The following is a 26893-nucleotide window of genomic DNA, read 5'->3' on the forward strand; positions in this document are numbered from 1 at the left end:
AAGATCCTGACTTCATATGGCAAGTAAGCACAGGAAAATCTCAAGCTTTACATTTAAATAACTGCAAGTATTTCTACATCCTGTATACTACTTATCAAAAATGGGAATTTAAAAAAAAATCTTTGAGATATCTAAACATGAATAAAGGATCAATTTCTTTTGGGGAAAGTATCTCAGATCTGTTCCAAAGAAGAGGTCTGATTAAGTGAAATAACTTTAGTTCTTCAGTGTAAGGATGAAGTCTCCAAAAACAAAATATATGCATGCTTGTGTGTAGGTATTTATTAGTATGTGTTTGACTATTTATCTGCATAGACGTTATTCTAATATGTTGTTGTTTTGGGCACTAACCACCCCCCCAACTATCCAAGGTGTGATAACTAATAGCTAGGTAAATTTGAATAAAGATGACCCAAGACTTTGTGGGCCCTGAGAAAATCCAGATGTTCAGACTCATTGGCAGAATTCTATAATCTATACATCTGGGGGCACAAAAACTACAGTGAGGAAAAAAGAAAATTTTCTTTATGTAGCCTTAGGGATCTTGTAGATAGGCCTCTGAGGAACACAGCTTTCTTCCTTTCTAGAAGAAATGAGTCCCTAGCAAAGAATGCTTTGAAAAATTGAATGCAAGATGGATTCTGACCATTAACTAATAACTGCAGCACTCAAAAAGAGACATCTGTAACAAAATATAGTGGAAGTTTTCACAAAAAGACTAAATGCACCTAATTTTGCTCCACAATATGCTGTCAGTTTTGCACACTTTGCCACCTAGTGGATGACCTGAAAACTACAGAATTTTCTCCCTAGAGTGATTAATTTCCACACTCTCCAGAAAAAAGTTACCTTACTCCACTTAGGGCAGGTGTTTGTTTGCTTTGCTCGTTGATGCTCCTAGAATAGTTCCTGGAAGAGAGTGGGCAGTCAACAAATCTTTGTTATACAAATGATGAGCGCTCACTGGAGGTATACTACTTTTAAAGACTATTGTATGGAGATTGTGATTGAAAAGTCTCAAAATGATGTTGGCAAAATATCTTTCCTGAGAGGAAAGTTTGCAATTATTTAAAAAATAAATGGTGGTATCTATACTCTCATGTTGAATTGTAACATCTAGCTCATTAAGAAGAGAAAATGTCACTATTGCTTCATGTCAGACCAATAATTCATATAGTTTAACTTTTTAACTTAGAAAGTGAAAGTCTACTTTTCCTTTATCCTAACTGCCCCAAATAAAGCTAAATCTATCCTGGAAAATGTGCTTTCTCATTTGAAAATAAATTACTAGCTTGATCCCTGTCTTGAACTGTGATGTTTGCTAGTCCCTTTTTCTGCTGCCCAAAATTATAAAGCCCTTTTCACCACCATGACCATCCCCCTTCTTTTTTTGAGACAAGATCTTTCTATGAAGCCCAGGCTAGAGATCCTTGCCTGATTTTTAACCCTCTTATAAAATGAACACATGTGTTTATGTATAATTATGTATTTCCTTTTTTCCCTTTGCAAAATAACATTTTGTGCTTCTACTTTAAAAAAAAAAGGTATGAATGACTCTTAAAAATATTTCTCTTGGTATACAATTTAGAGACAGAAAAGTAAAATGATCATAATAGTTCTATAGTATTTATCTAATATTTTTTGAGACTTTCTTTTAAAAATCCAAACATAGTTAGGCACGGTGGCATATGCTTGTCATCCCAGCACTGGGGTGTGGGGGGGTGGGGAGGAATGAATCAGGAAGATCTTGAGTTTGAGGCCAGCCTGGGCTGCATAGGGAGATCCTGTCTCAAAACAAAAACAAAAACAAAAACAAGCAAAACATATGATTATGCTTTAGCACCTTATAATTTAGACTGGAAAAAGTTTACTAGGTAATTCACCTTAAATTTCTTTTTCAGGATTATTTTCCATTCCAAAAATAAATTAAAATGCATACATATGACATATAGCAGTATGTCAATAGGCCATTGAAAGAACTTTTCTTGTTTTCAGATCAAGCTGATTTCAAACTGACAATGTTCAAATACATTTTAATAATATATTGTTGAGAGAGGAGAGGAGAGGAGAGAGACAGAGAGAGAGAGAGAGAGAGAGAGAGAGAGAGAGAGAGAGAGAGATCTGAGACAGAGTTTTAATGTGTAGCCAAGACTGGCCTTGAACTTGCAATCTTTCTGCTCAGTCACCTGAGTGCTAGTGTTACGGGTGTGTACAACCATGCCCACCTAATATTATTAATTAAAATACTCAGTCTTAAAGGTTTTGAAAATGGAAGTTCCTTGTGCAATTTCTTTTCGAGGTAATTTTTTTGTTCCTATGAATAAAGAGGTTCAAATAACTTTTTTATAAGTATTATAATTTCTTACATATCTTTGTAATGGAATATAACAATTAATAAGCACATATACAAAATAACATACACACAAAAAACCAAGTTTAGAATAACATTTTAATTATGTCTTAGCATATGTGAAATAACTTGTTTTTTCTCAACTGGATTCCCAGGTCAAGGTCTATAGCATTTATTTGAACCAGCTACATATCTCATTTTCATAAGGATCCCAGGAGGCAATAGTCATACATTGTTACTTTAGCCTTCACAAAGGCAATACAGTACAGAACCCTGTACTGTAACAGACAACACAGAACACTCACAATTTCAGTTCCTGTGACAAGATGTATTCAGGTAAGGAGTTAAAACATTCCTCTCTTCTTATAAGGTTAGTGACAATTTAAATGAAATAAGAGGATTATGCTTGCTGTACTGGGAATAGGAAGTTTGGGGTGTGAATGTGTGGGGTAGGTGTCTTTATTCTCTTTATTAAGTGTTATTCAGAAGCTTTCTTTAATTGAAATCAAGCTAATACTACAATCCCAATATTAATATTTACTATAAAAACTATTGAAAACACACATTATATAGATAACTTGACTAAAGTGTTCAAAACCTAATTTTTTAACCAAGAAAAAGTAGTTGGTGATTCTCACAGGCTCAGAGGTCTTACCTCTGGACATCAGCCACATAGTAGGACTAATATTTCCATCATTGTGACTAGAAAACCATTTATCTTACCTCACTGTGACAACATGTCACTTTAAATAGGATTTTCAAAATTAATTTGTCTTACATAAGGGGAAAATGGTGAGAGTCACACAAATATTCACACATGTAAAATATAGAAATAAGAAAATGACAACCCAACAGATACAGTTTCTAAATTTTCAGAAAGACTTTCATAGTTCATTCCTTCAGATTTTACACATTTGTTGTTTAAACAAAAAAGTCTCTTATTTGGGGGGAGCTTTTAAAAAAAATAAATCTAGATAAATGATATCACCTTTTCCCATTTTGGTACAAAATAGAAATATCGTATTTTATAAAAGAACAATATTTATATAGGGCAGTTTCATATGGTAAGATGTGAAATGTATGAAAGTCATGTTTGACCAGCATTCTTAGTTGTGATGTTTAGTGATGTCTTGCAAATATGTATTTACTAAATTTCAGTCCATGCCTGGGAATTACAAAAAAGTTGCTTTATCCAGAATTAACTATTCTTTCTTTGTTTTTAATTGGGGTGAATTTTTATAGAGAAGAATGAATTATAATAATTTCTAAAATATAACCTTATTTTTTTGTTTTGTGTATGCTGCCAGGTAGTTGAAAATATTTTGTTTCAAAATACCGTGCTTAAAAGCCATACTATCTGCTTCTATGATGTTATAATTTGGTGAGGGAGAAATATATTTTTTTGCAGAGTAAAATTTTATAACCCAACGTCACTACTTTAGAAAAACTGAAAAACAAAACTAAATTTTATTAAATTGGAAATGTAATTTCTTGATTATAACTACATTAATGAACATTCTGCCAGCCTTTGGGATATGCTCCTCTTAAATGGTATGTTCTAGAATCTGTTCTTTTCTCTTTCCTTTCAACATTAACTGTGTTCTGACACGTGACTAGCATAAATCCTACCTGATGTCAGTAACTAAAGTACAGCGTCAGAGCTGCCAAACAATAAAAATCACTTAGTATTTAACACATTTGGAGTATTATTTATGAATAAGGGAGGATTGTCCCTTTCCCGGCTTTGTTGCGCCTGACTGTTGATGTATTTTCTCATCAACAAATGTGACTTTCACTAGAACTAAATGGTGTGGCCTTGGGTAGGGAGGTGGGGATGACGTGTGTTCTCCAGCTACCTCTGGGATACACTTCCTCTCCCTCCAGGAGAGTGTGGGCTGCAGGCACTTGCTGAAGTAGGAAGTCAGGCTAGATTACCCCAAGATTCCAAGACCTTTCCTCCAAGAAGCTCTGAAGGCCTTACTGTGGTATCCCTTATCTCACACTCTTCCCAGTGCGCTGCTTGGCACCCAGAGTCTGGTGGCTTTTCCTGCATCTCTATTTCAATGACCTGGGATTTAGAGACAAAATATTGCAGGCAGAGGAACTGAACACCATGTTCTGTCCCATCGTGTTCCAAGGGCATGTGCGCATCGCTCTTAGAATGAAGTGGGTCAGGAATTCGGACACTCGATTGCAAAGTTGGAAAAGTAAATTGTAGAGGATTTGGCACCCTCCAGCAGTCTCCGGGGAAAACCTTTCCAAAACATCAGTGCCTGCTTAGTTAAATGTTTGCAATCTTTCTTAGACGTTTTGTTTGTGTGGAGATAATTATAAAATTCGTTTTTGAACCTCTAGATTGTGAAAATGACCGGAAGGAACCTGGAAGACTCAATCAACTTCCCTGCACCCCCTCTACATTAGCGGTCTGGCTAGAAATCTACCTGGCTAAGGTAGACCCCGTCAGCGGTTTGCTGAGCGGAAGCGTTTGCTTTGCAGAATGCGCGCAGCAACGGGAAGTTTGGGAAAGCAATCTCTGAGAATTTCGGGTGTCAAGGAAAGCGCTTTGGGATCTGATTCTTAAAGAACAGCAATGAAGTAAAGTGGTCTGTAACCGTATGGAACCAGTCTGGTTTCTGTGTACAAGGAGCAGTTTTGTCCGCTAGCCTGGAGGAGGGCTATGGCACAGCGGCTGCAGTGCTCTGGAGGAGTTCACATGTTAAAATAAATATCAGGGATGATTCTTCCCTGAGACAAGCGGCCCGTCTCTTCCCCACTATCAAGGAAATTCGTGTTCAGTCCTCGGGCGGGCGATCGTTCCCACTGGCTGGTCAGGCGGACTGGGTAGCGGTGACTTGGTGGCTGCCAGAACCCGGAGCTCCGCTGCGCGCGGCTCCAGGACCCGAACTGAACTCAAGCAAACGCCCCTAGGGGCCTGCGGGCAGGATGAAAGTGGACATGCTGTCAGTTATCAAGGGGTTCGAAATTGAATCCAGTGAAGCAGGAAGACCTGAAATCCCAGAGCCCTGGAGCTGTAGAGTACTGGATGGGCAGAATGGGGTCCTCTGGCGCTGCTCGCAACGCCTAGCCACCCAGCAGCACAGGAAAGTTCTCTGGCCCGTCCTAGCCACGCTCCCAGAGGCAAGTTAACTGAAGGAAACTCGGCCTGAAATTTCCCAGTCCGGAATATCTGCACTGAATCTTTCCCTGTGAGTGTCTTAGACAGATCTCTATGCAATACAGACAGAAAAAGGGCAATGTAGCAGAAAGGCTCTAGCAGCCTATTGCGGCTGCTCGCATTATCTTAATTATTGTCCTACAGTGAAAGACTGCAAGAGCTCACCATCCGATCTCATTTTGTTTGGAGGGGAAACCCGAGATCCTCAAGGTTAAAGTGACATGCTTAAGGTTGCAGAGCTGTCTGATTCCCAAATTTCTTGATTCCTTCTCTCACTGCTTGTCCCCTTTCATCGTACCGCCTCGAAAATCCATTCTGTTTTCAAGACATCGAAACCTGAGCATGCCCATAAAGAATGATTCACTAATTGCTGCCAGTGCAATTTATCAGTATAATTTCAATATGATCATTTCCAGCCCCGGGCCCAGTAATGTACTTCAGATCTCCTTTCTCATTCTAGCTCACAAATTCAGATAAGAGTAATCTCAGGCAGAGGCAGCCAGATACATGGGTGATGCGTTACCTGAACCTAATGGAGTCTGGGAAAGGTACTCTGTGCTGAGCTGGAGGATTGGTAGGGAATGTAGGAGTAGGTTTAAAGAAATCAACTTGCACCTTCAAAGGAGTGATTAGAAAATGGATTGGTTTCTGTCCATTAAACTCTTCCCTCAGGCGGTCAGAGATTGGTGTTACTGTGATTATTCTCAGTATGCACATTGAATATTTTAGGACAACACACATACACACTCATGCAAACTCAGCCATTTCAGATTCTATTAGTCCTTGTAGTTTCCTCTGTGTGTGTGTGTGTGTGTGTGTGTGTGTGTGAGTAAACCTAGGATAGAAAGTTGGTAGACCTTAAACTATTTTTGAAGAGAAAAGGCCAAAAGTTGTCAGCTATCTCTTCTAAATGATATCTCTCCCTCTCTCTCCCCTCCCCCTTTCCTTTCTCTTTCCCCTCTTGAAGTAGAAAAGAGAGAAACCCCAACCTTCAACTGTCAACTATTTTCCAAACACCAGATTAATGTTCGCCAGGACTCGGTAGTAACGTGACCTTTCTGTTTTCAGATGTGTTTTCCAACATGTAATCGTTTGTTTGTTATGTCTCTCAGTATGGAATAAGGAAAGCAGGGGGAAGGGGTTATGGATGTGGAGAGGTTGATTTTTGTTCCCTGTTCATATTGCTCAAAGCTTTTTATTTTTGTTTTCAAGGCAATAATCCCCAGGGGATTAAATCCACAATACTGTTTCTGAAAAGAAATCCAGGCACTGGAACAATTATTTAAATATCAACAGCTTCCAAAACAAGAATCTAACAAATGGATTTTCTTCAACATCTACTGCAGGACAAAGGCTTGCCCTTGCTCTAGGTAGTTACATGAGAAGTATACTTTATAATTTATCAGGCTTTTAATTTATGGATTATGCCTTTTTTGGACTGTTCTATTTAAATTAACAGTTTTTTATATCTGAGGAATAAAAAACCTTCTGATATCTATCACTATCTTCTAAAAACTGTTATTCCTAATACATTTTAAGCCACGATGTTTATTCAATTGTACTACAAAATTTACCACTAACATGATTTCTGAGTAACGGACACTGAATCAAACTGAAAAAAATTACTTAAATTAGTTATTTGAAAACCAGAATAAATATTGCATCACTGTTTCTGCTATTGTAAAATGTCCAATATACAAAGAGAGTTTAAATCTTGTTTTAAAAAATACCCAAAGAAACAAAATAGCAATTGATTTTAAAAAAACTTTACAGTTAAATACATATATATTGTTTAAGACTAACTCCTTTTAGAGAACGTTTTATTCCAATCGAAAAAAAGTTTAAAAGGCACACTCAAAAGTGAATTTCTGCTACGAGAAAGACGCCAGCTTTAAACCTTTTTTTCCTCCATAAAGTATTATTAGATTGCTTTCATAGTTAGCTTTCCACCGAGAAACCAAAGGCTAAATTGCTCTCCTTATTTAATCAACAGCTTTTATTGCTGGCATTAACTTCACTGATGACCTCGCTGTAGGCCCTCCAATCCTTATTTTGTCTTTTCCCTCACACCCTCTTCCAACCCACCCCAACATCTTTCCTGCTCCTTCCATCTTAGAGAAATACTGGTTCCTAATCTAGGGAATTATTTCTTGGCGGATCGCTTTAAGATTGCTTTCTCCCCCTCTCTCTCTGCTTCTCTAGTCAACACCTTATCACCCAGAACATTTGCTGAGTCCTCACTGCGCACCGTGGCTTCACTGCTGCTTTTTACTTTATAGGCCCTTCCGCGGTTTTATGGGAGGTTGCTGTGGTTGGAATGTTTATAGATAATAAACAACTAATCCGTTTCTTGACTAATGAATTGCCCCACCCGCGTGCCAGTTTAACACCCATAACTAGCTCCAGGATCCATCTGAGCCGGCGACGGGGGGGGGGGGAGGTGAAAAGGGGTGGGGGTGCGAAACCACCCAGCATCCCTGCGCTTAAAATCAAAGCCGAGGAACCCAAAGTCAGCCGACACGCATTTCCCATTTTCCAGTGCGTCTCCCCACGACCCCCCCATTCTCAGCTTGGGCTCTGTCCCAACGGTTCCTCTCTCCCCTGGTTCAAGGGATGGATTCCAAAAGTGCTGTTCTTGGCGTCTGACAACATAAACGGGAGATCCTTGAGCTTGCATCCGCTGCCCTGGGAGATTTGCACGCTTGCGAAGACCGGGCCCTCTAGGTGACAGGCCAAAGCTGGTGGCTAGGCGTTTGGTCTACGCAGCCTCCTGAGGCTTCCGCACTCGCACACCCAGGGTGACTGGAATCCTCCGTGCCAGGAAACAGCTTCTTTCTGACTTTTGCCCAGGCGCGCACTCCACTGCCCATGACTGCAAAGGAAGAGCTTTTCTTGGGAAGCAGGATAGGGAATGGGAACTGCAACCATCTAGTTAACACTTCAGAATCCTGTCTGAAATAGAGAAAAACGTATGTTCAAACTCCCAAGAGGCCCGGTAAACGTAGAGGATCTGCCAAAAGCATTCCAAGAACAGAAGAAGCCAACGCTTTGGAGAGATTCTTTTATACACATTATGGCAGCTGCACATGGCCTCCGTCAGTAGCTGGGGCCAAGGGGTGTGACGACGGTGACTGGGGGCCCGGAAAGGGCCAGGGGAACCCAAAACCAGACTCCCCTATGGTGTTGCGCTGCAGGAGTCCACTGTCTAGTCAGTGAGCGACACAGAGAAAGAAGGTTGGTGTTTACCAATGGGTGTTCCCTTTTCTTAAGCACCCAAAGGTGGGAAGTCGAATCAGACTGGAAACTTAAAGGTCTCATAGACAGTGATTTGAATGTTCTGTAGTTTTCACTTATAAATTTAATTTTAGAAAACTGTTATGCCACCTTCCTACTGAGCTAACTGTTCCAGCATGTCTTCTTTCCAAGAGCTGAAGGAAGAATACACCCTCTCTGCCCCCCATTCCCTTCCCAATCTACTCGTGATTTTGCTTCTCTTTATCATAAAGAGTAAGTGATAATTTTGTTGTGTCAGTATTTATTTTCCTAGGTGGCCAATTCTTCCCAAAACTGCAGGTAAAGAGCACTTTAAATCTGGTCCCTTCCATCGTTCACTAGTCTTGGTTGGTAAATTCAATTTTTCATGGAGTGGGGGAGGAGGAAATCTTTTAATGGTTTATTATTCCATTCATAAATAATTATGCCTACTGTTGGGGCATAAGGGATACAACAGTTGCAACACACACACACACACACACACACACACACACACACACACACACACACCCCTTCTAGAGCTTCTACAGGGCCAGGTTTACATTAGGACTCATTTAGGGGCTGACACTGAGAGGATGTGATTTTTAATAGAAGCATAAGACACAATTGTAGCCACCTGGCTGAAACCTCCCTCTTCTCATCACCTGAAAGCTTTCTTTATTTTGTGTAGTTTGAGTCACACCGACTTCCACTCTCTAGTCTTTCCACAGTGTAACTGAGGTTCTTAATAGCAAAAAACAGCATCTTCCATTCTTTCTTCCTTGGGAGTCTCTGCAGATTTTAATTGGTGGAGTTGGGAGTATGGAGAAGGGTAACTTACTCCCTACCATCTACCATCTCAATTAGTGATGGTCAGTATCCGACCCACAGAGTCAGTATTTTTAGTGTACTCTAAGGAGTCTTACCCCAAGCACCTTCACCCCAAATGAACTTCAAGACAAAAAGCAGGCTCTGCCTTTCACACTGTTTCCATCCTGTACCTGCCTGGGGTCTCCCCTCCCCCTGTGATCTGGGAAAGTAGGAGTCACCTGGGGAAGAATTAGCAGGTCCGGAATGATAACCAACACTGTCTGGGGTTCTCTGACTATGACTGATTTTGCTGAGAGGTTTTTCTACTTTCTTTCTCCTTCTCAGCTGGAAGTCTCTTCCTCAGGGGTAAAATAAGCATGGCTCGAATGGTTTTATTTTGATCTCTTTCTTGCCACTTTCTCTCACTGTGGGCACAAAGATACCTATTGATTTAATTACCCCTTGATGAAGAAGAGAATTAAAAATGATCCACAAAGGAAAACCCTAATAAAAATAAAGGCAAAAAAGCCCACCGCAAGCCGTTTTGATTATTTTCTCTGACTTTGCTAGTTTGATTTGAACCTGCCTCATCAGAAATAAAAATAAATATGGGCACAAAACGTTGACGGGTTTTTCTGCACAGCATGTGTGCACGGTTGATACAGAAAGAAAAGAAAATAAATCCTAGTTGCTTAATCAATGGAAGAAAAACGTAATTCGTATAAATAGAGCCTTAGGAAAATGAACGCAGAACGCACAGAAGGCTGCCTGGACCCTGAGTGCCTTCGCAGACCCGGGAACTGGGAAGCCCAAGTGTGTGAGTCATCCATCCCGGACCCCGCGGGTCTACTCAGAGATTGGAGCAATTGGACCGAACAGCATGTCAACCAGCGCGGAGCTAGGACCAATTTTACTGGACTATTAAAAGAACAGAGAAGTTTGGAAAGTGTTTGCACTTCAGAGTGACTTGTTCTGGACGTGATGGACAGAAGAGAGCCTCTTACCTGCAAGAAGGTACAGCTGTTCCCTGCGTCTTGACGGTGACGCATTCAGTAGACACTGTAAGGGCCAACGTGCGCAAGGTCCTGGGCCTCTCAGAGCTGTGGGTGCGTCGCGGGGTCGTCTCCTAAAGAGTTGGTGCTTGCTGAAGTTAAGGACCCAGAGTGGAGAGGTTTTGTTCATCCCTCGGTGGCATCCCGAAAGTCCCTCATCCTGGTCTGATAGTGTTCAGCACTCACAGCCTGCAGAAAAGGGAAGATGGACGTCAAAGCACTTTGCCAGTTGTAAAGGATTAGATGGCAATATTACTATGCACAGCTGAAAATGTCATATATATCAGTGCAAGGACAGTTGCCAAGAAAATACTACATAGAATTCTGGCTTCCTTTCAGGAAGGGTCTTTCTCACCTCTTTAGCGTCTGTTCTCATCTGAAGTTGGCATTCGCTGAAACTCTACTTATAAAATACAGTCTTGCTGGTCTCTTTTTTTCCTTTGTGAAAGTTAAGCTGCTTGCAAACTTGGCTGTAGAATTAACCAGGGATCACTGTCAATTCAGAAGCACAAAATGACTGTGTGTGCACTTATGCTTAAAGGCGGCTTCCTCCAAGGCAGGCCTGCCTGAGGATGTGAAATAATTTGAACTTGGTGACTCATAGATAGCTCAATCTTTTCTCACTTATTTGCAAAAACTAGCCCCAGTAGACTCTTTTCCTTCATTTAGAAGTTAAATAAATACTCTGCTCATATCTTGCTGTAAGGAGAATATAATTATGGAAATATGTCATTACATTTTACTTGAACACCCTATGCAAAACTAGAGACAATCAAAGTCAAATTATAAGTCAAATTTCATGCAGAAATTTGGAGATCTTCCTTTCTGAATCTGGGGGATAATGGAGATGTTTTATGAAAGAGACAACTATGCCAGGAATGGGGGGAGGGAAGGATAAAAGAGAAAGGTGGAGGGGCCGAATTCAAGTATGATATATTTGACATAACGTAAGAATCTTTGTACCCCTACCCAGCATAAAAATAAAAAAAAATTAAGTGAACACAGATCTATTTGTATTTTCACTGATGAAACTTATATATTTTTTAAAAATAAATTTATTAGAATGTATTAAAAATAAAAAAAAATTATAATTGACAAGATCACAAGAATAAAGTGTTCCTCTGAGAAAAGAAAGATGTGTGTTTGTTTGGAAGTAGGAGCTCTACTGACCAAGGTGAAGGGTGAATAGAATCCTCCTCCCACCACCTCCCAATTCCCCTGTTCCTCCCCACTCCCTTTATTAGGCATCTGCCTTCCACTTTCTTGGTCCACAAGCCTCAATTACAAGAGCCTAGATTTCCTATCACTGCCTTCCACTGTACAGGGATAAAATCTTTCTCTTCTATAACCACCCCTTCATGTCACCCCTCTGCTGCAGAGTATCTTACAGCTCCCTGAAGGGATGTCCTAGGAAACGTTTCTCTATCCCCTCCCCCATCAAAACTTACTAGATTTTCTCCTGACCCCACTTGGTTCCAAGAGTTAACAGATATAGTTATTCTTATACAGGTGCTCATGGATAGCTTAATGTGTTCTCTTCTCTGACCTAATATAATTGCTCTAAAACTGATGTTTTCAATGCATTTTCAAAAGGTGGGACTAGAAGTGGAAGTTTTAGGCAGCATTACTACAAGGAGAGACATTGGGAGGGGGGTTGCTTATAAAGGTATAATAACAACTTGTCTATCAATGGACTAACCTGACCTGAGGCCACTTCCATCAGAGAGTGAATTCAGTTATTCTCCCAATATGTAGTGAAATCCTCTCCCTCTCTCCCTTTATATATTTTTTTGACAAGGTCTTCAATGTAGCCCAGGCTGGCCTCAAACTTACAGTCCTCCTGCCTCAGTCTCTCCATGCCTAGAAAAAACCTCTTCTTTAAATGGAATTTTAATGGAAATTTAATGGGACCTGCAGTCCCAGCTACTTGGGAGGCTAAGGGAGGAGAATCACTTGAGTCCCAGGTTTCAAGAATAGCCTGAGCAACATAGTGAGACTCCCACCTCAAAAGAAAATATAAATGGAACTTTTATTTGGAAGCCCAATACATGAAACTATTGAAAAAAAACTGCCATAGTTGAAAGGAGGGAGGTGGAACTATGGCTTTGACCATGAGGACAGTAGCTGTCCATTACCCTCATCTCTTTCACTTTTCCCCCATGAGATCCTAGGATTACAGTTTGAAGATTACTATTTTGCATTAGGTCAGTATTGGAAAATACCAACGTCATTGTAGACATCAGAAACAGCTAGTTGAAAGTAGAGAGAAATTGTATAATTCAATCATTATCAGTGACCATGAAAATGTATGTAAAATGTATAGAATTAATATATTTAATATTCATATATTTGTAAACATATTTATAGACAATAATTTCTGAAAACGTTCACATTTACATCTTCCTTAAACCAAGATCTAGCAATGTTACTGTCTGTGCAAAGAAATATATACTAGGAAAATCATAATAAGAGATCTGGTAGGAAAACCTCAGTAGTAAAATGGCGTGAAAGTTGTGGAGTTATTTTCTACTGTTATCCCTATTTGCAATAGGTCAGGCTGCACTGATAACAGCTGCAGAAACAATTGGGGAACTTTATTCATAAAATCAAAGGCAACATTCCAGATGGCAACTAACCAAAGGAATTGAGGATGGAGAGGATTACCAAGTGCTGGTAAAAGAAGAAATAATTCATTGGAGAATAAACATCTGTGTACTTTTGTTAAATTGTAGAAGCCAGGTTTTTGTTTTTCAAACTTGCAATCAATAGAGTAGAAGCTAAGAAACAATAAGGGTTTGTTAAATTAGAAGTTTATGTACAGAGAAAAATAATTTTCTTAGTTGAAAATTTGATGTGTTGTTTAAGTTTCTCTGTCATTTTACTTGCCTCTTTTCATATTCTCTATGTAATCCAGAAACAATCATAAAAGAAGAGAATCACTTCCTGTAAATTCCACAACTACTACCTCAGTCTCATTGGCTATTCTGCATATAAATAAGCCTGTCTTTCAAAGAAGTTGTAATTATTTCGAGATACTCTCTTCCCCAGATATACATCATGACAATCTTTTGCTAAGTGCTTCTAACCTACCTCAATTGCATCTTGACTTTTCACTTGAACAATATGTTTAACTGTTAAATGTTACTTAATGTTTTACTAGCAAATACTCAAACCATTTTTGATAATTTATACCCAAGGTCTAAAGTAAAATCCTAAACAACGTTTATGAAAATTGAAAATTAAAATAAATTTGTACTTAATCTCACTTATATATAAAAATTTTATGATGATGAATTTTATGTTTATGAGACTTCCTGAGTAAGAGACCCAAGTTATGTTATGAATTTTCATGTGTGGGAAGGAAAATTAAGAAAAATAACATAAACCGGAACTATGCTACAATTCTAGTGATTTAAAGAGCTACTAAAGTTCATGCCTAAAGTACTAGTATTTTTCATAGAATTCTAAGCAAAAATATTTTCAAGTTTTTAAAGGGTTAAGTGTTCATAAAAGTAATCTAAAACAATGTTTTAAAATTAGAGTTTTCTAGGAAAATTTCTCATCCTAAGAAAAATTGAGGCTTTGTAATTAATATTTAAACTTTGGACATTGATACAAATAAAAGATTAGTCAGAAAAAGAGTCCTAATTCAAGGGTCATGTGTGTAGGACAAATTAAGTTTCCATTTTATATAATGTGAAGTAAAAGGAATACGTGGTATCTATCCAGTTTGTGTGATCCATTGAAAGCAGCCTAGTTTTTGAGGAACTTTAACTTGCCTGGCTTATTTGCTCCTTCATTAGCCAAATAAACCATTTGATCCCAAACATCTACATTATCATGCATTGGTATAATACTGGTATAATGCATTAAATTAGAATTTCTAATGTTTAACAATGAATGAAACTTCTCTCAAGGTTTGACTTTTAAATATTATTTGTATACAAAAAATTAACTTGGGGCTTTATCATTTTCAAAGTTTGATATATGGTTTAAAATAATTATAGGAAACTATAGAGCATTTAGGAAATAGTAACAAGGTGGGTGGGCTGTCGTGTCATTTCTAATATGTCGAAAGTGAAATGGAGATGGACGCAATTATGAAAAAAGTTCAGTGCAAACATTCTCTCAGTGAACTTGGAATTCTGAAGGCATGGGTGATTTCTAAAATGAAACAGAATCGTCCATTACAAATGATTTTGCTAATCTTTGTATCAGCATATGTATCAAAACCAAAGGAAATATCGTAATGTGTGCTTGTATCTGGAACATATTAACTATGGCAGCAGAACAATGCACATCTGCATATGTGATTAGTAATGCCTTACTTTCCCTTTAATGGCTGTGGATGGGGAGGAAGTTTTAAGAAAACCTACTGCTTATTTTTCTATCCCTCTTAGTTGAGAAGGTAGATAGTGAAGATTCAATCTTAACATTGAATTGTCTATCCTAAACTTGAAAGAATTGTAGAGTTTATCAATGAATAATTGCATAGCAGACATTCTATAAAGAAGACAAGGCATACAGTCTCCATAAATGGGAAAATAATATGTAATTACCTAAAATGTCAAATATTTATAAAGGACATAAGTGGATACATTTTTGTTTGATACAAAAGTGTATTAAAAGGCAGTAACTTTTATTTGCTTATTTGTGTATGTCTGGAAAGATACACAAGGAGCTGATAACACTGGTTGCTTCCAGGTAGTTGCAGGACAGGGCTGGAAAAGAGACAATTTTTTTTTCATAAACTTTTGTAGTCCTTGGATTTTGAACATGAGAATATTTTATAAAATTCTTGTAAAACTAACCAAACAAAATAAGATAAGTAAGAAAGAATATGGTCAGTTTTCAAAATAATGGTTCGAATAGGCCTTAATGAAGAAGTGGGAATCCAAGTTGAATGTTAAAAGATGTGTAATATTTGGATAGAATGAAAATAGAAGGGAGATTCTGGACAAGGCATTTGGCATTATGCAAAAGTCTGAGGAAGGAAAATGTGAGACTTCTGTGGCCTTAGTAAGTAGAAGTGTGGCTGCATGCTATTTGGGAGGTATGGCTAGAAATAATAGGGCACAGATTATGGAGGGCCTTGAATGCAAAGATAAGGAGTTTAGACTTTAATCAATACAAGTAGTGAGAAGCCCTTAAGATTTCTGAATAGGGGAACTTAGTCTCGTATTAATACTCAGTGGGCATTGGGATGGAAAATGATTGGAGTCTAACACAATATCCCAGGCAAGGGGGCTGTGGTAGAGGTGGTGAGTTAGCTTAAAAAGGCTGGAGGAACGCTATGGAGGCAAAGTGATTGAAAGGTGAAGACAACCAGTATGCTGGAGGATCCCCAAAGAAAGGGTTTGTCATTAGCACTGGAGTTTTTTGGTTTTTTTGTTTTCTTTTTTTTGGTGTTACTGGAGATGGAATATAGGGTCTCTTTCTTGCTAAGCAGGTGCTCTAATACTGGAACTATATTCCCCAGTCTTTTTTTGCTTTAGGTGTTTTTATTATTTATTTATTTGGTCATTGTTTTTTTTGTTTGTTTGTTTGTTTGCTTTCAGATAGGGTTTCCCTTTCACTTGAGCTAGCCTAGGACCTCCATCCTCCTACCTGAGTATCTGGGATTACAGGTGTGTGCCACCGTGGCCAACTATTACTGGTTTCTTAAATGTCAAAAAAGAGTGAGGCCTGAGAAAATGTAATTTCATTTGTCAACTTGTAAATAATTCTTGATAAAATATATACCATATATATTTTGTGAGTGTACATTTCATGAGAGTAGAAGGGGTGGTAACCAGAGTTTCAGAAATTGCAGTGGAAGTGGTAGGAAAAAGAACTATTAAAATTAATTAATCCATTATATAAATATTTATGAATGCTTAATATGTGCTAGAGCCTGTGTTAGGCACTAGGAACATGGCCTGAACAAGAGAGATTTAATCCCTCCTTTTATTGAGTTGATTTCTTGTGATGATAGACATTAAATAACTAATTAATAATGAACTGATTATGTTTATTAGAAAGAGAAGAATGGGAGCTTGGGAAATTTAAAGCAGTAAAAAGGGTAGAAGTGGGGGGAAAAAAGTGGAGCAATCTGGTAGGGACACATGAAATTATTATTTTTTTCCAACTAAGATCATGTGTCTTTGAAGGCACATTGGAAGGAATCTCTGGCAAAGACAAGAGCAGGTAATGATGCATGGTCCTCAGGGAAGCCAGAGAAGATGAAATTAAAACAGGTGAAGCAACTTAGTAGCAGAAAAAAAGGTTACTGAGTTTTTGAGGCAGGCAGGAAGAAAACAAAACTATAGTGTAGAGGTAATGCTGTTTAGAGACTGGGAAAAGGAAAACAGAAGATATTTGCATCTGAGCCCTCCAACCTGTGTAATGTTGAAGTTTAAACACCATGTATTTGGAATATCCCATGGGGGGAGGATGTTGGAATTAATTGTCTTCATTCTGTTTCAAGGCTACAAACTGCACTCTTAACTCCATGTCACCTCAAGGCCAGTGGTGTGGCAAATGCTTGGTATGCTTTCATAGAGTCTGGTCTACTGGAATAGTTTGCTATATATCAACAAAAACCCATCACTGCTAATTCGATAATTCTCACAAAACATGACCTAAATGGTAAGTAACCTTTAAAGTCAGTAAGGTTATGTAAAAGGCATTTTATTTCTGTTTCATATTATGTGAAAATAGGGTATACTACATATATATAGATATAGATATAGATATTATAAAGGTAGATAGATAGATAAAGCTCTCACATAGTAAACAATTCATCTGTGCTAAAAAAAAAAACACCCCAATAATTTTGCAAGGGATTGATTGAGGTAAAAAAGAGATTTTCATCAGATTTTGGTGGCTACAGATCTGATGAAAGGACATGATAAAGAAGAGAATCCCACAGAAGTTCATCCCAGGCTTCTGTCCCAGGTCTGCTAGAAAGACAAGAACTCAGAAGAGGAATTAAATTGGGAGCCTGACGCCAGATTAAGTTCACAGGTTCTATTCCCACAAACCAGTTTCAAATTAAAAGAAATGAAAATAAAGGAAAGTCTTTGTGACTGATCTTCTCCCATGATAGACAAGACTAATATACCTGAAGGTCAGCACTAATGTCTGCCTTGGGGCAACCATGAAAGCAAAAGGGCAGGAAAGTGGTCCTGCTACCCAGATGTGTGATGACCCAGCTACCTCATTCACACAGCCACCCTCTCCTGACGCTGAGAGCCCTCCTCTTCTGCCAAATCTGAAAGTCTACCTCTCAACAGGCTTGGGAAGGAGGGTGGTGAAGTATACAAATTCAAAGATGTGTAGATGATAATCAAGATTTATACTAGTACATTTAATGCATTTAATAGTTTTGAAAGTGTAATCCAAATTTGAGTGTCCACAGAAAGGACAACTTCTGGCTAGAGATGTGGTGATATAAACCAAGCAGCTCACCGGGAACAGTGTTGATAGGACCATTGTAATTCATGGATGGAAATTTTAATGAGAAAAAACTACACATTGTGTTGCTATGCACTCCCTGTAGAAACATCTCTTTGTTATTTCATTGTGGACACATTTCCATTTTATTAAACAACATTGTCTCCCATTTTATATAATCTGATAAATTGCAGTTAAGTATAGTTATTACAAGTTAAAAATAGATATAATTCTGTTATTGCTACATTTTATAGGACATCAGAAGTCAGTCTGTCATTATTATTATTTTTTAAATTAAATCTGTCTATCGGATAACCTAAGCCTTTAAAGCCATATATCCTATTTTAATTAAAAAAATTCTGGTTGTGATCATTGAATAGAATTAAACTCCCATGTAAAATATGGGAAGAAAGGAGGTGAGGGGGTCATATAGTGTTACCTGATAAAAGGAGACAGTAATATTTAAAATGAGGTAAGTGTTGCACCGATTTATGATGCATTTTATCTGCAGGAGAAACTGTAGTTTATCGTGGTGTCATTCAGCTTGAATCATCAGCTGTATATCTTTGACTTTTTGAATGTAACTGTTGAAAGGAAAAGACTTTGAGCGATGTGATCTAGCAGACAGATCAAAAGCTTAAAGCAATTTTGCTTTGTTAGTTCAAATATATTTTTTGAAACATATTTTGTTGTCATGCATGCATAAATATTATTTAGTATCAGTCAAAGGGGTAAAGGTCCCAGAATTGCTGGGTGTTGTTAATAGAAAAGTAAGAATTCTGTAATCTCAAACTCTGTTATAGTTTTCTTTTTTCTAACATCTAATTTTTGCATTAGCAATTCTTTTCAATGGCTAATGTTCATCCTAGGAAAAGCAATAAAGTCATGATGTTTGATTTGCAGACTAAGTTTAGCCATAAACTTACGGAACATAAATCTTTATGAGATATTAGGAAGCACAAATTAGAATGTTTTAGGAAGCTAATGATAATTCCATATCTTATATAAGCCAATATATTTATCTACACTGCTTTTTGGGTTTTTTTTTTAGTTTTTCTGTCTTTATATTTCTTTGTTGCTTTCAGGTAGCACTATAGATAATCATGAGATAATTAAATTTTATTAATTATACTTTGATTAAGCTTGTTATATTTTGATAATTTATTTGAGTTAGGTCTATTTTCTTACTGCTGCTTTGGTTTATCTCACGGCATTACCATTGCTTTCCCATTAAGTGTTTTTAGTACAGCAGCAGATTAAAATTAGATTCAAAATTATTGGAATATTTTTATAATTTTTGACATTTCCTTTTTCAGGAGTTGATTTAACATTAGAATCAAATTATAAAAACAAGCTGTTAAAAAGTCATTAGAATCATTAGGAATAGGATTAAACTAGCAATACTACAGTCTGAACACAGGAAGGAATTTAAGTTCCTTAGCCTGAAAATTAATCCCTAGGGGTTAAAATCATTTAAATTAAGGATATTCAGTAGAAAAGACAGGTGAGACTGAGAAGAGCTATTCTACTAATTGTATTAAATCTCTTTATTCTAGGTTTTAAAGGATACAGTTAAAGAAATCAGAGCTAATTAGATTTTCTGTGTCCCCTTAACAACCTCATTCTTAAGAGTTAAAAGTCTCAGATGTGTCTGTGCTCGTGTCATTTTTGGAATCCTCAATACAGATAATGATCTGAGGTTTTGGGAGGGGAAAAATTAGGAATCATAAATTAAGTGCCTTGATCCTTCTCTCCAGAAAGCATGGACATCTTATAAAATATAAATTCTCCACTGCTGTGCTCTCATCTTTCTGTAAAGTGGAAGAACAACATGGATTTTCCTAAATAATTTAGTAAGCTTTATTGCTTATTGAGTTGGTGTAACAATTTATACAAGAAACTTGGAGATTCATATAATTCTTGGTATTATTTAAAGAACAGCAGCTTGAAGCAGTCTGATGTTTTGTGTATTTTACCCAGACTTTATTAGAATGTTTACAAAAGGACTCACTTCATAACTCACATCCTTCCTTAAAGCAGTAACTATAAAGCAGCAAACATATGACAGATGTGTGTCTGTGTGTCTTTTCTGCCTTGTTTAGTTAGGCCTTATTGAAAGTTTAACTTTTTTAAAAGAAGAAATCATTAATGAAGGATCATTTCCCATTAACAAACATTCTTTCTTTTGTATTTTTTAAAGTCTTGCTTAAATACTGTATTTGCATTAGGTCCATCAGAGAAAATATTATGCAAGTTTCTGTATTTAATTTAGGGCTCTCCATACCAAAGTCATATTTAGTGCAGCTTATGGTAATAAAATTCCTTTAAACATTTTTACCATATCTTATACTTTGCAATTTCAAAGACTTTTTTTCGTCTCTCACCTTTTAGTACTTCAGCAAGGTGAACATCTTATTGAATAGAGGTTTTAAAAACTAAAAACATCTTATGAAAATTTTTGAAAAAAATGCATCCCAGAAGTTTTTATATCTAAAGAGAATTATAGTTGATGTATCTTGCATATAGTGAAAGAAAATAATGCTTGAAGATAAAGTGCTAAAACAAATGCTGAGCACTAGACTGTAAGCAAAAAATCTATTGTGTATATTTATTCATATTTCCTAAATACCTCCTATGGGTTAGATGTTGCATTAAATATTTCAGTTTCCAAATGTAAAAAATACTACCAACTATTTTGATTTCCTGTTTTCAGAAAAAAAACTTGCTAAAGTTGCTCTATTTCATGCTCTTTTCATTTATCCAATGATTGAATTAAAAGAGCAATTATTAGTTTCACTGATTAACACTGTTAGTGGAATTAGTAGCAACTCAAAGCAAAATGAGTTTGTTAAAATGGTTAAAATAATTCCAAGAAAACTCAGATTGTTAAAATGATTGAGTCCCCAGTGCAAAGAAAAGAGTAGACACAAAAACTGAGAAATCTACACTGTGTTTTCAATGTTGAGATACAGCACATATTCTTTTCTATAAGCCTTCCTGCTAATTATGCTGGTTGCATGTTAAGTTCTAATGTGGACTTTAATATTTAATTATGGAATAAATTATAATATTGTATCATAATATTACATTATGTGCTTCATATTTTAATATAATTACATTACCTATTCTTAGCATAGTAAAATTTTACGTTTTGATATTGTAAATAACCACTTGTTAACGTGGTTGTATGACTTGAGACAATTTTGACCCAAGACAATTTAATTTTGCTTTGCCTCTTTCATTATCCCCATTTTCTACTTTCTATCTATTCACTCTTCATTTTCTGGGAAAGGAAAATTTTTCATTTGTATTAAATGTGGTTTCATTTGTATACTTTTACCTCACAAATATTTTTAACATTTCCTTAGTTCTTCATAATGCATTAGTTCCTATTCTTTTTGGGGAGCTGCTTTATGGTTTAGGGAGGAATTTGGCTAAGTTTTTCCTGATAAGCTCATTAAGTACCTTTCAGTTAACTAAGCCCTTCAGACTTTTGATAACACTTTATTATAAGGTATTAACACTTTGTTTTAAATAGTAAATTGTGGTAGTAAGGTAGTTATGATGATTTTAATGATCACATTATTATAATTCATTACTAATTTATAACCTTCTTTTAAAATTTCAGTTGCAGCAATTTAAGAGATGTGGTCCTTAGTTAAAATATATGTACTGATAAACTTATTTCTGGGAGCTAGTTAAAATTTAAAAATTCCATGAGCAAAAGTGATACCTGAGTTTACCCTGATGGATTCTTTTTGAGTAACTTCATGTTTTTGTGAAACTGGACCAAAATGATGAATCTTCAAAGACTATTTTTAAACATACCTGATACTGAGGAATATCCTCAATATTTATGTTTAATAGTTTTAAAGCCTGAAGTCACTATATTTTTAAAATAAGTAAAAAGCAAAGAAACACTCCCATCTTTATCAACTTAAATCTATCTTTTATCTATGTGTATCCATCCATCACTACCATACCATTTATTCAAATCAATCACTTGCTAATATGCAAAGATTATTCAAGACTTCCAAATATCCTGAAAAGATGATTTTAGTATTTTAATTTGACTTTAGTAGTGCTGCATTTAAGAGAAATATCATATTACATCATATTATTTAAACATTTTAATAACCAGTATAAAATATTTGCAATAACCAAGTGTGGTCTAAATTATGAAATTTTTAATGAGCACCTGGTGTCAAAACAAAAGTTTTAGTTCAATAATACAAAAGGAAAAGTTACCTGAAACTAACCAGAAAATTAATTATTATAGGACTTATTTTCTTCTTCTATAAGCCAAAAGTCATCATGTTAACTGTGTTATGTTTTTTTTACTATGTACGGTTTTCTAATTATTAGTTGCTCACAAAGGATGGTATTTTATGAATTGAGGCACAAGACATTTTCAGCCTTTAGTCTATAAATAGTGAGGGAAATTGAAAAAAGTGTATTATCATTTTGAATTCTGACCATGTGGTTTTTTTTGTTTGTTTGTTTGTTTTTTGTCACTACAAGTACTAAGTCTTTCTGCCTGCTACATTGCTACAATTCTTCCATCAGAAGACAGGACTGTGAAAATCTGCTATAGCTTTCAATGTGACTTGATGAATAGCAAGAGAGCTTAGTGGAAATGTTGAACTCCTTCCTGATTAAAAAGCAAACCTTTAATGTAGTTTTTGTTTACCATGTCATAAGTGCAGCGTTGGAAGTTACTGCCAAGGAGTCATTGGAACAGGCATCAGTAAGGTAATGTCAGCCAGCCAATGCTTTGAAAATGATTCAGTTCCTTTAGCCTATGACTAAAATAATATCCAGTGGCTCCAGCCCCAAGCCTGGTTAATGCATCTGTCCAGAACACATAATTACTCGGTCATAACATTCTCCCGGCCACCAGCCAACAAACCAATCAGCATTTCTTCCTAACTCACCAGAATTTTTGCTGTGTCAAACTGTTTGATCTCTAGGTAGTAAAAATGCAAAAAATGGAAGGACACTGCACTGGAAGGTTTTAATTTAGAATAGTTTCTCATGGAAATTAAATTTGAAGAGAAACATGTTTTTGTTGTCATGACTGAAGTTGAAAATTTAAATTGGTGTCCCTTACATATTGTATAGTTTGTTTTTACATCACAATTTAACAATTTAAGTCATTTTAGTGAGGAAATAGTCTAAGAACAAAGTAATGATAAATAGATCTCCAGTCACTATTTGTATCTGAAGTATTAACAAATATAGTGACTGAAACATTATCTTTTCAGCCAACACAAATATACTGTCTGTGCATATATTAATGTGTGTATATATAGTATTTCTCGTACCACTTTTGAACAGTAATTAAGAAAGCATATATGCACACATATGTGTGTGTGTGTGTGCGTGCATGTGTGATGAAGGCTTTTACGGGAACTTATTACATTTGAATAACTGGTAAGAAGATCTTTGAAATTATTCTAGACTGAATTACATTATTTTGCCTTATTTTCCACAGACTTGTCTAAAAGTGTCTTAAAATTTTTTTTGGAAATCATTTTTTATGAGGTGAAGGTTCACTGAGTATGTGAAATTTGAACTTAGTTACAAGAGTAAATAGATTGAAGTCACCAGCAGAAATGAGGAAGAACACTCCAGACAGACAGAATAGCATGTGGGAAGAAGTGTAAGTGTGAAAGAAAATGGCACACTGAGGAAAGTTTAAGAAGATTGGTCATTCTGGAGTGGAAAGAGCTCATTGTTTGAGGACTATGGAATGAGGTTGCCATGCTGGCAAGGATCAGGTTGCAAATCACCTTAATATGCAAAACAGAAGCATAGATAGCCTGTTTATTTAAATAAATGACATGGAAATACTTCAAGGGTTAATTTGTGGACATATAAAAATGTTTTCTCCATTTAGCTCCCTCAACTTCATCTTCTGTCAGGTTTAGATGGCAAAATGCCCACTGGACCATATTTCCTTCATGTCTATAGAAATACATAAAAAGTATAGAATGCTTTGTTCTTACAAACAGTTGGTGAAATTCATATGGCAGTGCTTATTTACCTCCAGTGCACACTGACCCACCAGGGAACAGGACCCTAGAATGAAGATTAAAAGGTGACGTAACAGAACAAATTTTATTTTCCAGATAGTTGGTTACTGAACACTGATGAGGAGAGGCACAGCAAAAGTCCTTTGAGCTTGAGGGGAAAATTATGTATATATATGTATGTACATATACATATATTTTCTCCCTGTACTGTGTCATCTTGCCTGTGGCCATTCATAAAAGGAGTTTTGGGCTGATCTTCATGTCTCATTTCATTTCCTAGTACCACTGTTGTTCAAAAACCTTCAATTATTTACCAAGACACTGTGATAAAGAACACAAACAGCCCATCTCTAAGATACAATTGCTTTCCTTTTCTAAAGTGATTGAATTTTTTTTTTATAATTTCAAAGGTTACTTGCATTTCCACTGTTGTTAATATGTGTAAAAGACAAGTGACTCCATAGAAAGAATGAAGGTTCTGGGGCTGCTTCTGTAGTGGTAAATCTCCATTTTTGTGTTTAACTATATCATTACAAGTGATCTAGTTAGAAAAGGAAACTTGTTGAAGGATCAAGATAACACAGTGATGCATTTAAGAAACTGTTTTGCCTGCAATAGAAGAAGACGTAGTGCTTGTGAATTATTGTAATTTCTGCCATTAATAAGCTATACAGTGATTCCTGAGTATTGACATCAAGTATGGAACTTTTATTTTGAGGTAATCAATCCATCCTGAAAGGCATTACTGTTCAATAATAACAGTGAAAGCCAGCTATGCAACTTCAAGATTCATAGTGGTTTCATAGCTACTAGAAAACAAGTAAAAGAAACAGATGAAATTAGATACCAATTTTAGTAATGTTTCGTTTAATCCAATATGTTAATATTATTTCCATAGTTAATGAAAAATTAACATATTTATATTACTTTGAATATTAATTTCCCTAAATCCAGCTGTATAGCATATCTCAATTTACACTACCTATATTTTAAAGCCCACTAGCCACACAGGGCTGGTGGCTACCATATTGAACAACAGAACTCTATAGGGAGAGCAACTGAACTCATGATTATTTCCCAATTAATATAATTAGGAAGAGAATTGACATGTATTTCTTAATTTAAATCCTTGAATAGCAACATCACGAAGGTATTTATGACAGAAGTCTATTTATCAGATATACAAATTCATTTAGAGTTGTTGTTGTTGCTTGAGACATGGTCTCACTAGTTAGCCTAGCCTGGCCTTGGATTCACAATCCTCCTACTTTAGACTCCCAAATGCTGGGATTGCAGGCAGGTACCAACATATCCAGCTCATTTAGATTTTTAGTCAAGTTTCATGCTCCTTATTTCTTCCTGAATCTCTGAGTTTCCCTCAGGGATAAATTTATAACTTACAAAATATTTTGAATATTTGTAGGCTCCACAGGGCAGGGATTTTGCGTCTTTTACTTTCAGATTCCTAGCTCCTAAAAGAGTGCCTAGCTGATAGCATGAGATAGATACTATTGGACGACATGGCTTAATTACAAGTACTCCCAACTTTTGGATTTCCTACTGAAATGGACAACTACATACTTAGTTTCCAAGAACATTTCCTTCTTGTGATTTTAAATATTGTTAATTCCTGATTTTAGAGATATATTTATTAATATACTATCAATTTATATAATGTTGCTAAGTAAAACAAATTAAAGCCAGTATGCCTGAATGCTTTCATTGCTTCAGACAAACAAATTAATTTTTAAATTTGGTAATTCTTTAAAAGATTTCTGTCACTAAGATGACTTAAAGTAGAAAGACAAAGTGAATATCCTAGGTAAAGTAATAAAATACTGTATTTCTTGAGATGATTAAAAAGATATTGAACAAGGAATTGCTTTCAACTATCTACTTATATTCACAGTGTTCTTCCTAAAGGAAAACATCAGTTGATTGATTTTGAAAATTAAAGTTAATTTAATTGAATTTAGAGATGTCTTACTTATTAGTTCTAATAACAATACTTTAAAAATGAAATTTATATATTGGCTTATCAGTCATTTTATTGTGCAATCAAAATTAGAGCTCTTTGGTTTGAAAACAACACTTACACCCTCCAGATAACTTTTAAGACTTGCTTAGCTTTGTGGGTTGTATTTAGAAGTGTCTTAAAAAGAAGTTTTGTTAGAGAAAATAGTAGATAGAAGATACTGGAAAGTACCTGTCTTCCCTAGATACTGATTTAGACCTCATTTAAGTAGTAGGAACTAATAGCATGACCAATAAACTAAATAAAATAGAATTATAAGAACAAAAATGAAAGACTTTGGACAACTCATATTGTTTGTGGTCAATGACATAAGTTCTGGAATTCCAGAACACTAAATTATTTCCCTAGGTGAGATTTAGCCACTTGCAGATTCAGTTTCCCCATGTATAAAAACTGGGGTGACAGTAGTACCAATTGGACTACTGAGAAGACTAGAAAAGATAAACCTTGCAAAGAATTTATCACAGCATCTGGCAGACAGTAAATTCTCACTAACTCTTTGTTATTATTACCATTTTGAACTCTAATGAGCTAATTGTCTTTATCAAAATGTCTTCTGGCAAACATAAGTCTCCAATCAATATTGCACATGTGTTTACCAAAGGCCTAAAAAGTCAGCAATATCACTGTCAAAAATACTTTTTATGTTGCTGATATAGTCTATGTTAGCCAAGTTCCCTAGAAACAGCTTGAGGCAAAAGCTGATGAGTAACATTTCCTAGGGGAGTATGATCCAGAAATGCAGGCATG

The 26893-nt window shown here is 36.2% G+C and overlaps 1 long non-coding RNA gene across 2 annotated transcripts in view; it reads right to left on the minus strand.

The window, feature by feature from the left end:
• Positions 1-2494: 2494 nt before the first annotated feature.
• Positions 2495-26893, minus strand: part of LOC141416910 (uncharacterized) — a 62744-nt gene continuing 38345 nt past the window's right edge. Inside the window, exons 1-3 of one of the 2 annotated variants that reach the window (XR_012441531.1) lie at positions 10995-11189; positions 10592-10828; positions 2495-8477 (exon numbers count right to left, since the gene is read on the minus strand). This is a non-coding gene — a long non-coding RNA (uncharacterized lncRNA). Of the gene's footprint in view, positions 8478-10591; positions 10829-10994; positions 11190-26893 lie in introns of those variants that run through there. The other variant, XR_012441532.1, reaches the window with a different exon arrangement.

This window comes from Castor canadensis, chromosome 14 (assembly GCF_047511655.1).
Source record: "Castor canadensis chromosome 14, mCasCan1.hap1v2, whole genome shotgun sequence".
NCBI classification, from domain to species: Eukaryota; Metazoa; Chordata; class Mammalia; order Rodentia; family Castoridae; genus Castor; species Castor canadensis.